Source organism: Colletes latitarsis, chromosome 11, assembly GCF_051014445.1.
Source record: "Colletes latitarsis isolate SP2378_abdomen chromosome 11, iyColLati1, whole genome shotgun sequence".
NCBI classification, from domain to species: domain Eukaryota; kingdom Metazoa; phylum Arthropoda; class Insecta; order Hymenoptera; family Colletidae; genus Colletes; species Colletes latitarsis.
In genome coordinates this window covers 19,226,054-19,240,140 of record NC_135144.1, presented here as the reverse complement: position 1 = coordinate 19,240,140, position 14,087 = coordinate 19,226,054, and the positions used below count along the sequence as shown (strand labels likewise).

At 42.1% G+C, this 14,087-nt stretch overlaps 1 protein-coding gene across 2 annotated transcripts in view; it reads right to left on the bottom strand.

Moving 5' to 3' along the window:
- LOC143348237 (calmodulin-alpha) overlaps positions 1-14,087 on the bottom strand; it is a 94,359-nt gene that overhangs the window by 78,303 nt on the left and 1,969 nt on the right. The window lies entirely within an intron of this gene.

Sequence of the window (14,087 nt, the reverse complement as noted above, 5' to 3'; positions counted from 1 at the left end):
GCACTATTCGAAATTGCTGATTGCATGTGCGATGTTGCATTTATCCGTTATATGAGACCGCACGCATAAAATTAAAAAATTTCAAATCGTTCTGGAAAAATTATTTTTAGTTACGGCGGTCAAATACAATCATTTTTTGTGAATACACATACCCCCGAAATCCTACGCACTTTCGAAAAAAAAATTCATTACTGAAAATATAATGTCTGACCAGGAATATTCTACTGAAAATTTTCGTCGAAAAAAGAAAATTTCAAATCGTTCTGGAAAAATTATTTTTAGTTGCGAGGGTCAATTACAATCATTTTTGGTGAATACACATACCCCCGAAATCCTACGCACTTTCGAGAAAAAAATTCATCACCGAAATTTTGATAGAATTCGGTATCCTTCGAATTAATAATAGTATTCTATCCACGATTGTTTTACAGTATTTTTTCATTAATTTCTTTAATTTCTGCGGTTTTAAACGCATTTACAATTTCACTTATTGCACGTTTATTTTAATTTCATACGTGCGTTATAAAATGTATAGTAAAGCAGTAACTTGGAATAACTGAATGTAAGAATGCATGAGATGATAAAGTCGCCCCGGAAAATTCAATCTGTACTGTGAATTTGCATTTTCCAAGACGGACGGGCAGAATATCCGGTGTCTTATGGACGCGTGGTGTAGGTGGCGTTCGTATCCCGTCGAAGCTTTCGAGGGAACGCGTCGACGCGAATACGCGAGGCGTGTTTCTTCATCGGACAAAGCACCGCGTTTGAACTCGTTCGTCTTTTGCACGTGTCACGGGTATCCATTCGTAGCTGGGGAAGCGTCTCATAAAATGTGCCGTGTCTCCCGGCTGTTCGCTCCGACGCTTCGTATCGAATGAGAAAAGGGGTCTCTCAGGGGTGTATCTTGATTAACCCCCAGGACTGGAATTTCCCCGTCGGCGGATCATTATTCAGCTTCGCGCGCGATTGCCGATGAATGTAGCGATCAACAGGAAAGCCAATTTACTTTCAAAGCATTCGCCGTTCTACCCGACCCTTTCACCCACCCCCCTCCCACCCCCCGACCACCCATGACCCCACGGGCTGCCCGAGATTAAAATGTAAAATCGTGCTTTTATCTGTCCTGGAGTCTGTAAACGAAGAGCGACTCGTCGATACACAAAGAAAGGGAATAAAAAGTGGAAGTTCGTTCAAACGGCGACCTTGTTTCTACGCTTGTAAAAAGAAAGGCTTCAGGAATTTAGCCAGTAGCACACGTTCGATAAATATCAGTCAAATTTAGTCAACGTCATCGATGCTGATCGTTAACGTTTCGCCTGTCAATTAGAGTTTCACCTCGTGGACTAATCGACTAAGAGTTAATCGCCATTATTTATTATACCAGAACCGTGATTTGAACCGTATGATTTGGTAATGTCCTTTTTATAAGAATGGAAGAGACATGTTTTACAGTCTTAAAGAGAGGGGGTTTTGAACGCCTTTCTTCTTAAACCCCTTATTAGTCCGTTATTAATTCACCCCTCTCTTCTTATCTTTGACCTACTTTATCCTTCAAATATACATACATGTATCAGATTGACAATCTCGTAGTTCTAATGGTTCTCTTTCCTTTGCTTTACATCTGAACCTTGCAACTGCCTGTACGCCTAACATTCCTCCGCATAATCTAAGTCAACGATACTTTTTCTTCTGAAAAAATTAGATCCCTGGCAGTTGGACTATTTTCTGCAAAGACTCTATTCGCGTCGCCGAATCGATTGCCTCGTCTACCATCGCCAGAACCTATCGTCTTCCACTAAAAATATATGGTCAGAGTAAAGTTTATACCAACGAAAATCCCATTCGAATTGATCGTGGAGATTTCGTTGTTCCCGATGTCGTAATTACTTCCGCCCGACCGCCGTCGGTCGCTTGACTTCGTTCCATTGATTTTACGAGCCGCTTCATGTCCGGGAAATCACCATGGAAACCGTGGGATGCCGTTTCAATGGAAAACCGAAGCAAGATATGCACGTAGCTCGCGCGACCGTGAAAATTTCGCGTCTTGAAAGGCAGGGCACGAAATCTCGTTCGACGGGTCAATAGAGAACGAGAGGTTCGAAGGGTGGCGAAGGGAAAAGGTGCCGGTTCCTATTTCGAACGTGTCCCCTTTTTGGTCCCTATGGCGTGGCTTCGAAGGAAAACCGAAGTTTTCCAGTTCCGCGCATGCGTCGACGACCATTGATACGGAAAATGATCCAACGGCGAAGGAAAGTTCGCCGATATTTTCGCGATCTTCGGAGCACTGGATAAGCTCGTGTACTCCCACGAGAATTTTCACATTTCCGCGACACGTGCCCGGAATCGACGCCACGTTTATCGCGGAGCGAGCCTAGACGTTATTATCTTTCGCCGAGTTTCCCAAGAGCCCCGTGGTTCGAGGGAGATTGCCAGATCTCGAGGAAACGAGACACGATGCAAACGTAGAGAATGAACGCGCACTCAAGACCACGAGCTTGTTTTTGTTTACGGAGTTCTCAACTTTTCTGCCCGATAAACCGTCGGATGGGTCGGAATTAAACGAAAGCACGCAGGTTCCGTGCTATATCCCCCTCTTGCATTCGTATTTACGAGCATCCTGGAAAAGCTTTATGCGCCAGTCGAGATTTTCGGTTTTATTTAACCAAGTTGCTCGTTTTCTTTGCCCGAGCATAAACCGAAGAGGGCCTCGATTCTCTGCCGTTTATTCCCTAGTTGTTAAACCTCGACCGACTAAGACCCGGTTGTTGCGGATGCGCTTAATTTAGAGCGATGGTGACGTTGTTTCGCGTGACGATCGCTCTGGGAATCGATCTACAGTGTATCTGCCAAGAGGGACGACGAAACGATTTGAGAAATGAAAAAATATGAGGAATAATGTAAATTTAAAACCGGTGATAAATTTCCGGTACCACTCGGGTGATTCCATTTCCATATAGATTATATTACACAGCCGCTGCAGTTTCACGCGTTTCTTTTTCTCCGTTAAAGTCAATCCTACCTGTGAATTCCCTTTTTATGTAAAACCTAATAGAACTGATATTTTACGAAAACAATCTTTGGTTTCTTATGTAGCTTTGTCAATGCATATCCAACTGCATAAAATAAGAATCAAAGATGTCCTCAACATTTGTTCAAACATAGAAATATTCGATAATTCAATGGTGAATGTGTTATTTTACAATGTTTCAAATTAATTTAGCGTTATTTACAATTTTAAAAGTATTCCATTGTAAACAATATTGCAACACGTGGCAATCAACGTGTTAAAGAAAATCGTATCCGCCTTTTATTCTTCGTTAATCTATTTTAGCGTGATTATGCTTTGTAAATACCAGTCAGGATCTAACAACGATTCAAAATTAAATCTAAAATAAGTGTTAGTAGAACCTTGAAACAGGTTAAGATTGATCCACGACACTTTTGTCATCGTCGTTCTTCCGTGCACGGTTTCAACGGAGCACGGTGGTTAAATAACAGCCAACTGTCCCGGAAAAGTATTCCAGCTGCACACCCTCCGCTTGCGTCCTCGTCCCGAAGAGTCGCGCTATATTCGTCTTGGAGGAGGTGCAACCTGTGTGTAACGCAACACGACCCTCGACTTTGCGAAGTTATCGCGGGAAACAGCAACGGCGATGTTATGAGAAACGACGTAACGCGAGAAAGAGTGGAAGGACACGAACGATATTAACAGCAGGACAGACACTATTCCGTTTATCGAGTGGGAGTCAGTTAAATATCCCACCGCAACGTTATGTGCGCCTCGTGACATTGACAAAGTGGTTGCTCCACTTTTCAGTGGGCTCCGATCGTTGTTACTAGTACAAATACTCGAACGTTGAAAGCGTGATCGAAGAAAAAGATGACACGGTCGAAAATTCGGACAAAACACAATTTTAAAAATGTTTAATTTTTAAAACGAGTTCCGATATCACTAAATAAGACTTGGTCAAAAGTGGCATAAAAAAGTTATTACAAAAACGTTTACTTATTTAGATGACTCAAAAGTTCAATTTGTATATTCTGATTCCATTTTTTTTTAGTAAAATATTTTATGGTTGTTTTATTTATTGCTTAGAGAGTTATCTCTTACTAATATTAATGTGTTCGTCAATTTTCTGTATAAAAATTGTTATGAAAATCAAATTCTACGTCTCGAGACCCCTCTAAAATCATTCCTTTCGGTATGAATTATGCACGATTAAGAATATTATGAATTAAGTTTGCGTTTTGACAGTTTCTGATCACTGTGCGTCGGTGACGAGATTGCATTAACGGGTGGAAAATTCGCTTGGACGCGTGCAAGAGTCTGGCAGCTTTGATAGAACGACGCGTCGCGACGCTGGATCCTTAAGCACAGTGTAAGTAATTGCGATCACGTGGCTCGACGAAAGTTACCTGGATTTTTACATACGCATCTTTTCGCTAACTAATCGCGAAAATCAATCTGGCTGAAATAAGCTGCACCGTTGTTTTAGAAACAAAACGGAACACTCGAGGAAATATCAATCGCTCGTCGTGAACGAGAAAGGACGAGCTTTTCACCGATTACCCGGATCCACTCGAGGCGAAAGCTTGCACAGTCGACCAAGCGGTTTCAAGGAGTGGAAAAAAATGAGTGTTTGAGCGACGGACGAGTGCTACGAAATCCAAACCTACTGAATATTGTAATGTCCCTTAAGAGACAGAAATTTTGTCTCTTTAAGTTGTTACCAAATTATCCCTGCTAATTCCAACAGAAACTAATTCGAACTTGCTTATGCAAAAAAGTAAACTTTTGTATTTTTTAATCTGTTGACATAAAGCTTAAAGGAGAACTTCATCGGAAACGTTAATTGTAATTTCAAGCTTGTTTCTTAGTGGTGTCATTACAAAGAGTATTTAGCATTTCGTTTACGAGTCACTGAAAAACATATTCCACATTTTCAATTCTATTAGTTTTACCAAGTTAAACAATTCAGTTTTATTAATCTTGTAATGAATTATTCTACTCATGTTTTACCACAGATCATTATTCCTTTGATATGCAAAGCCTTCTTCAGAATGCGTTCTGGTGTATCCCCTGTTGCACACCGTCGTCATGGAATAATGTTATCGTAAAATACTCATTTTTTATTAGATTTTATACATCTCTATGAAAAAAGATCTTCTTAACGAGCAAAAAATAATACGTACATTAATACTTGTTAAGGATTGGTTATACGATATATTTCACATATATCTTCTTTCCTCTGAGGTATCCTTGTTTCATTTTCGTACTGTTTATTCTTCGTTCGCCCCCTATTATCCTTGGCTTTATCCATTGTTAATTTCACAGGTGCATACATTTAATTATTTCGTTAATCTGCTTGCCTTTATTGATTCTCTTTATTGCTATTGTACTTGTTCGACAGACAATAAGGTTATCAAAATTATTTATATTCTCGAATTCGTAATAATATTATCCCATATATTCGATTTGTTCTCTTATCCAGGCCCGAGTTTTATTAATTGTATTAAATCTTTTCATGTTCTCTTTATTAAAACGTACCTACAAATACTTCAAATGGAAAATCAGCTATATTGGCGCGAAGAACCATTAATTGGAACACCCGATACGTCGATCAGCGACAATGACAATTAAACAGCAGTAGAAGTCCAAATTCCTTCGAACACCGTTATGTAAACGGTTCGCCGTTTAATTGTCTCGATTCCCGAGGGGAAATCCAAAGCTTCCCAGAGCCGGTTGAGTTTCTGTCACGTTCAGGGAAAGGAAATTCTACAATACTGTATCGGCCGTGAAACACTTTACAATGGACGCAGGCGTTACTGTCGACCGTATCGAGTTCCACGGGCGGGTAATTGATATTGACAATCAACCCGCTGATCATTTGCACCTTGCGGCGCGTAACAATTGCCCGTCGCTCAAGATTCTAGTTCAAATCGAATCTTGAATTTGCATGCCTATTATTCGATTGACCATCGACCACTACATTCGATAACCAGTACATGCGAGCCTAGTGTGAACGCAATTGCGAAAAAAACAATTGGAACATTTAACCAAAGGGATTGATCGATCTGACGTTTCAAAAAAAAATAGATTGCTATATGAAGTAATATAAATGTTATTATTGAAACTATTGCTGCAAAATCTAGTGAAACAAATTGACAAGTTACTATTGCTGTATCATTTATACAAAATCGACTATTGGAACAATTCGACAACTGTACGAATCGACAATAAACATTATTCGACGTGAAAAAATACACCAATCCCAAACCGACTTCCTAATCTACGAAAGATTTAGAGATTCAACAATCGTTTTCTCGCAAAATGCATCGTTTACGTTTCTCGAGATATCGAGTTTCTTTCGCCGAGACGCAATTTATTTCTTCCTTTCTCGGTCCGTGGAAGCAGAAGCGTTTCCACGGCGTGTGAATACGTTCGAAGATCCTGCGCGCTGAACCAAGAATTCGTGAAGTGTCAAAATTCCTTGGAGAATCTCAGGAAAGCAGGGAAACGGAAATGCGAGGACGAGAAACCTCGCCTGAGACGTTCCCGAAGCCTGGAACGAGAGCTAAAAGTTCCAAGCAACCCCTGACATTACCTGCCCTACATAAATGACCCAGATCCCCCATGACTCCGTTCTTGCAATTTCTACCGGACAATAGCGCGATCCAATAACTACCGTATAACACCGGTGCTCGATAGTGATCGTTAATTAATTTGTCTTTCGCCTTTATCTCGCCACTCGTACGGAACCTAATGAGAAGTTTCGTACGCGTGTCGGACTTCGTGCACGACAGATGCGCATTACCAGCGAAGAATAATTAATTTAATCGACCTTGCAACTGGAATTAACGCGCGAAACAGCTAAAAATCTCGCGAGAATATTTCCGAGCATCGCATCGAAGGGAATTACGTGGAATTCCCCCTGCAGTCGCAATTTCGTCCCAATAAAAATGAGAGCGCGACGATTCCCAGCGGGTGGTAACAAGGTGAAAAAGGCGATCTCTTAATTAATTTGGTAATTAAGTTTCATTAGTAGTAGAACGTCGGGCGTGTCGTGCAAAAACGAGCGGAGACATTAACGGGCCTACGAGCCGATTACGGGTGCGCTCGTGGAAAAAGCTGGCCGACGAGTTGGCTGCCAGCCGGCCGTAAGAACCCGCCGACAGAGAGCTTTGCGTTGCTTCTGTACCCGACCTAAAGTGCAGCCCACCTGTTGCTAGGCCTATATCGCGCGATCTCTCGCATTTTCAACGCCCTGCTCGAATCTTTCGCGTTCCGCCGCTTCAACGGCCTCGCCCCGCCGTGCTTTATTTCCAGCCGCGAAGGATCGAATTATCCGACTAAACGGTCATCTCGTTTCCCCCGGATTCCGCCGGACGGGGATTTGATTTCGTCGATGAAACGTTCGGGAGGAAAAATTAATTCCCCGTCCGGAATCCGTTACTCGTTCCAGGTGATTAATGATCCGACTTGACCGTTGACTTTCGATCAAAATAAACGAACGCGTGGAACACAGGGGTTGTCAAACTATCGTTGGATTCCGGGTTGTGACACCTTTAAAATTTAACGGTGGTTTGTTCGAATGTACATCGTGAAATTTTGTTTAGCTTTCTGAACAGTTCTGTACTAATACAAGATACTCGACCAAACGTGTCTTACCGTCCCTAATTCGGGGGAAGTTTCAAACCTAACAAAACGACGTCTCTCTCGTAAGCGCTCGACTGATCCTTCCGTTTCTATAATCTTAATCGACTCTTGAATGTTATGGCGTCTAAGACAGGACCTGCTAGGATTGCTTTATCGATGAGTCTTTTCTTTTCTTAATTCCTGCTATCTTAACATTCCTCTGTCTACCAAGCAAGCGCGCCACGCTAGAATCAGCCTGTACATCGCTTTCTGTGCGATATTCCTGGATATATCTGGGGTCACAACGAACGCACCGAACGGTTCTTAATTAAAATATTGCCCGAACGAATAGGATCGTGCAAACCGCCCAGCTGTGGGACGTTTTCCCGAACGGGTATTAAAATATGGCGACAGTTGGCTGGTAATCCAACAATTAGGTTAAAAGGCAGTCGCGAGCAGCCAAGACGTTCGGGGAACCTCTATCGTTTGCGCTCGCTGTGTGTCACCAACGACGCAATGACTCCGAGGAATTGTGCCGCAATTCCGCTGCCCGTTAGCCACCTTAATTAAGCTGATGGAAATGCAAGGACTTCGCGCGACAGGATAGTTTGCATGTTGGGACCGGAACACGCCGATATAACGCCGGCATTTAAATTTCCACGCCTATACGGCCTACCACCTTGGTCGTACGAAAAATACAACGTCTGCTTTCCACGAAGGTTTATGGAAGGAACAAGCACGATTTACGCGAATAAATCCCCCGCGTCTCCCTTTCGAAACTTTCCACTTATTATTCCGACGAAAGACACGTGATATTTTACGCTGCTCGATAAACCGTTCGGTGTATATCAGTGGCGTGGAAAATGAAGATTGGAAGCGTCGATCGTTCTCGACGAAGAAAATTTGGTACGGCGGCTGTCGGCTAAGTAAGACCGATATCAACGCGTTGACAAACGTTAAAAAATTCCATGAAAGTTGAATTTCTCCCGTTTTTATATACAGTGACGAGCAAAAGTGGGAGCACGCGTCGTATTTGAATTGTTAATACTGGTGTATTTGATGCTAAAGAGCAAAGTGCGAAAACGATCGCGAAACTTGAATATTTCATCTGAAGGATTTAGAGCTGTACTTGAAATATACAAACCAAGTCAAGGATTTGATTATCCAAGTAGCTCGAGTATTTGGTCAAACATAAGAAAATTCAATCTGTTCAAATGTTTGATTCGGAAACCGTCAATTTGACTGGTGTTAGATCCCATACTTAAAGTTACAGAACTCGTAAATATTACATGCTAGTAATTTACGTTAAATTTTACCGAAGCAATTATATGAACCTATATATCCTAATTAAAAGAAGACCCGTCTTTTAATCTAACCGCCAACGTGACGGCTTTCAACAGAAATATGAGCAATCAAAATAAGCTTGTTCAGCTTGTATTTTCAAGTACTTAGACGCCTCTAGGTATCTTCGTTCGTAACTCTTGGAACGTTTCGTCCGCGAAGAAGCCTTTCCACTCTCCTTCGACTTATTTAAAACGATACGATCTTAAAACGTAGAGAAATTGCGCGTTCGTCGACTAATCGAATACATTCCGAGCCGGTCGGGAATGCTTTTAGCCTTCCGCGCGGCGATCGTTTTCCTGCGCTTCGATTTCGCCTCGATAAAAGCCATCGAACAATAATTTCTATTATTCGATCAGCATCGATCCCGTCGCTGGTGGGAAGAGTAAAGATAGGAGACGGGTCTTCCGTAGCGAAAAAACATTTCCGCGACGTACAATCGCGAGAGACCCGACGGATAATTGCTTCACGGGCGAAAGTGCGCACCCACGCTGCATTGCGAGGAATTGGATTTCGGTCCCGAGGGCAAAGACTATGGTCGAAGCGAAGTGCACAACGATCGAAGGTGAAACGATTCAGGCTTTTAGTGGCACGCTACGGCCTCTGTGTATCGTCGGAAGATTTACGATCTGACGGATGGTAATCCTTGAGCCACGAAAATAAAGGGACGATTTATCGTCTCCGTGAAGACGGAACGGTGGTCCTGAACATGGGAAACCGTTCTTCGTCGCTGAACGACTGCAAAGTAGCGACCGGCCGCGTTTATTACCCCGAACGCGCTTAACATCGTCGCGTTATTGTCGATTTATTGCCACGCGCGGGCCTGGAATTGCACAGATTACGCAACGTTTTTGTCCCGTCGATTTATTCGCGGTATTTGGACCGCGGTCGTACACGTCGAGCCCTGTCGTTCGTCACCGTTGATAATGTACCACGGACGACCGGGAGACAAATTAGTTCGAATCCAGATATACAAGGAGTAAATACAATAAAATCAGTACTAAAACGTCGTGTAACAAAATGTCCATAAACGCTTCGTTAGCAAATTACAACGAATATGAAACGGATAATTCTACTTCTCTTGGTTCAATGCAGAGCAAGACGAGATATATTTATGTTAATTATAATTCGGTCTATTAGTTTTCAAGTTATCTTGCACCTCAATTTGAGAAACGTGTTTAAAGTATTCAAATTCACTGTCTTCCGTAAATTTATCACGCAAGGAAAGTGAAAAGCGACGAATGTCGCAAGTGGATAATGTTGTTCCAGAAAATGTCACAAGGAGTGCTTACTTTGCGTACAGAAGCCAACTATAGGGTTTAATAAGGTATTAAACAATACCACTTATTAAGGTTAAATAATGTCAAGAAGGGTAAGGAAGTAACAATAGCGCCGTACTCCGCGACCTCGCATTCCTAGTTAAGGGTTATAATCTCTACCCTTTAACCTTTCACTCAGCGAGGATCTTCGTAGCAATGGCGTCGTGACGTTTTAACAGTGTCGCGTGGAACTAACGATGCACAAGCTGTAAAGTGACATTTCTTAATACCGCCGTTTCCAGCTTTAATGGGCACCGACGCGGCACAGTATTCTTCGTGACTTTTGTGTCGCTTTTTGCAGCCGTTAATCGACAATTTGCCGTCGTTTGTCATATCAAATCTCGCAAATAACCCACACGGGCTCTCTCGATGATCGTTGACCCCGATAACAGTGTTTTCTTGGAACGTAGCACACTCTCTCCCCGATGTATATCCAGGAAATAGAGCGTCGCGAACGGAAACGAGACGGTTACACCCTTCCCTAGTAGCAGAATAGTCACTCGTCGATCAAATCGAAACCTCTTCGAGAGCTCCTCGGCAAATATTAGAAACCCTTTCGTGCTCGATCGTTCCTATCTACAACTTTATGGAAGCGTTCCTTGGAAAGTCGTGCTTTCGGTTCTCTTTCAACTTGGGATCACGGCTTTCATCGCCTTCGCGAACAGAAGAAAATGCACGGAACGTCGAGCACCGATCGAACGATCGCGAAAGGAATTTCATATACAAGTGGGATGTTCCTGTCTGACGTCGCAGAAATTCTTATTCCGGCCGAAACTTCAAAGGGAATATTGCGCGATAAAGACGGCTTCACGAGGAAAACGTACGCCCCTCGTCGCGTCATTCCGTCGGTTAGGGTTGCGCGCGTACGTTTATAGACCGGAGAACGAATGAACTGGTTGCTCAAGGTCGTTTCAAGGCCATTCATAGATGAATCGATAAGAAATAACTTGACGGAAACAAAAAAACTTTACATGAGAACGCTCAGATACAGTAATGATTCGTAAAATAAACGTTGCTCCAGGGTTGAATTTCCCCAAGTTAGGGAGGATAGAAATGTTCAACTTACGAATCACACCTGGAGGTTCATTTTAAGAATCATTACTGTACAACTATTTTATTTCACGCTCGTCAAAGTGTAACGCATAGACGTGGAATTTTTTGACAGGAAACTGGAAAAGCGCTGTCGCGGCGCGATATTTCGAAACTACCCCCAGGGTTCGAACGGTTAAATGCACAAGATATAGAAATGTTTGTCTTATACGTTTGTCCAGTATTGTACGTTTGCAAAACAACAAATATTTTTGGCTAGAAAGTTCAGACCATTGGAAAAGTTTTTCGCCATTTCTGTGATTTTAAAAATGGACACGTCCCCGCGGGCGACTCTATACGCTAATCCAGACCAAAGGACGACGAAAGCTCGCAACAAATCCGATTTCGCGAGAGACCGTAGTTCGCGAATTCGCAGCTGAAACCGTTGGTATTCGGTAAGTGTTAGCACGGTGGGTGTTCGATTCGATCGCGTAAACACGAACCGTATGGCGGTCACGTTTCTCTCACGTAACTTTTTCTCGTCCCTGTGGTCTCTTCCGTTGCCTTTAATTCGCCAAGGAACGACCATCCATTCTTTATCCCGTTCCTACGAACGACATCGTTTCAGCCACACGCTTCGACACGTTCTTCCAACAGCTTGCTTTCAAGGTTGCACACACATTGCACGGCATATTTGGTGCTGCGATCAATTAACTTCCGGCTTAATTGCATCGTGTCGCGCCTTAGATGGTCAATATTTTCCGTGAACGCCACCGGGAATGGTTGACAGGACATGCAAGCGCGTATCGGCACCATGGACGCGTTAACTCGCGAACTACGTCGTCAAAGAGGAAACCATATTAACCCCGATCCGTGTTAGAACATGCTTGCCCAGCGGTGCATAGCTCAACAACGTAGAGAAAACTTGCCAAAATTGTACCACTTAAGAGGACATTTTAGACTAAACCCGGAAAAACTGGGACATATTCTGAATATTGTAACCCAGAATTTAATTCGAAACTTTGCACCATTATTTATGCACGTGTTACCAAGTTGCATCAATTCTTTTATATGGAAATACATAACAGGTTTAACGCGTTCACCGTCATATCAAAACCGTGGAATATTATGCAACACTAAAATTTTTATTTTAAGTCATCGTAAACTACACAATCTAAATATTTATTTCATTTTTGTAACCTTGCTGAAATTAACAAATCTTATCCAAATTTATTTCCATGTGTGGATGGCAATCAAAGTGCGAAAGAAAGAGGGAAGTACATTTACGGTTGATATAATATCAATAGTTTCAATTGCTCGCAGAGCTTCTATGCGATTCGTTTCTCGCAAACAACGATATTTATCCAAGCAACTGGAAGCTCGAAGCTCCGCGTGATTTCATGTATTTGCGCAAAAAACGCGTACAAACGGTTCCTTTGAATTTTCGATTGTGCAGCTTGAAATGCTTCTTTGCATTACAGCGCGCTCAAAGAGGGTGGTTTCAAACAAAGTTTCACGGGGCTTCGCAAGGCGAACCCTCTTTGTATTTTCCGTGCGTCGAATAGGAATAACGGTTTCCCGTGGGAAATATCCGAACAATACACCAACCGGTCGGACAAAGTCGAACGAGACGCGGCATCAAATGGAAGGGAAAAAATATTTTCAACAAGATCTTCGAAAACATTTAAAAACAACGAAAGACCTTAAAGGTGTGTTTGTTCCCATTTTTCACGTCCTTCGTGCATCTTACTACCGAAAGAATCGTGTTTCACGCCAATCACGGAGCCGCGAAATTACTAATTAAGAGCTATCGCGACGACCGCCGACGAAAATGGAAGTCACGTTTTAATCTCAGTCTCGGTGCTCGCGAATTTAGATGCCAATCGTGGTTATTAGGCCCTCGAAGGTCCTTGCCAGGACGAACTTATTACAAGTCAAGCTCCTCGAGTTTCCTGTCGTATTACGCGACTGCGTTTTCCAATTTAAGTATCTATTACGAGGACGAAGTTTCTTGGAGAACGTCTAAATCCAGTGGAATAAACGCTTCTTCCGAAGATAGAATTGTTCTGCTGTGCATCTCGTTCGAGAATCGTCTTGAGGAGCCACGCTTTGTTCCTCGAATTTCGCAAGGAATAATTGAAAAGCGAATTGCATTCGTTACCTTGGAACTTTTTCTATCCGTTTCTAGAATTAACAGAGAAGTAAAAAAGAAGCGATAATTTCGAATTGGTATCTCTCCTTACATCTGTGTCGTTTCCATTCGACAATTAATCTTTATAAGGAGAAATCGATATTATTAGATCGAATAAAGCGTTTTCGTCCTTTTTTGAATGAAACCTAAAGTCAAATTTTATTTGTAGAATCGCAATCTATCGAATTACCGACGACCGTTCTCGTCGACTATTCTTCGATTTTTCAGGTAGGAGAACCTCTTCTATTTAGCATAATAAAAAGAAATAATAATATTGAACTAAAGTATCGGTACGATTATAATTTTATATATAGGCCTTTTATAACATTTTTCAATCGATTCGACATCGAGTGAACTAATTTTGTGGCTCTATCCGAATTTATCGTATGCTATTTATCCAAGAATACATTTTTTAACTGCTATTCAGTAATTATACGGTGTTTTCTAATTTTTCTTCCCAACTCGGATGAAAGTGTTTTATAGAATTTTAATCGTGAGATTATGATGGAGTTGATAATGTATATAGGATGTTAAAAAAAAGTCCGTTGACGAACGATATAAACGACGTGCT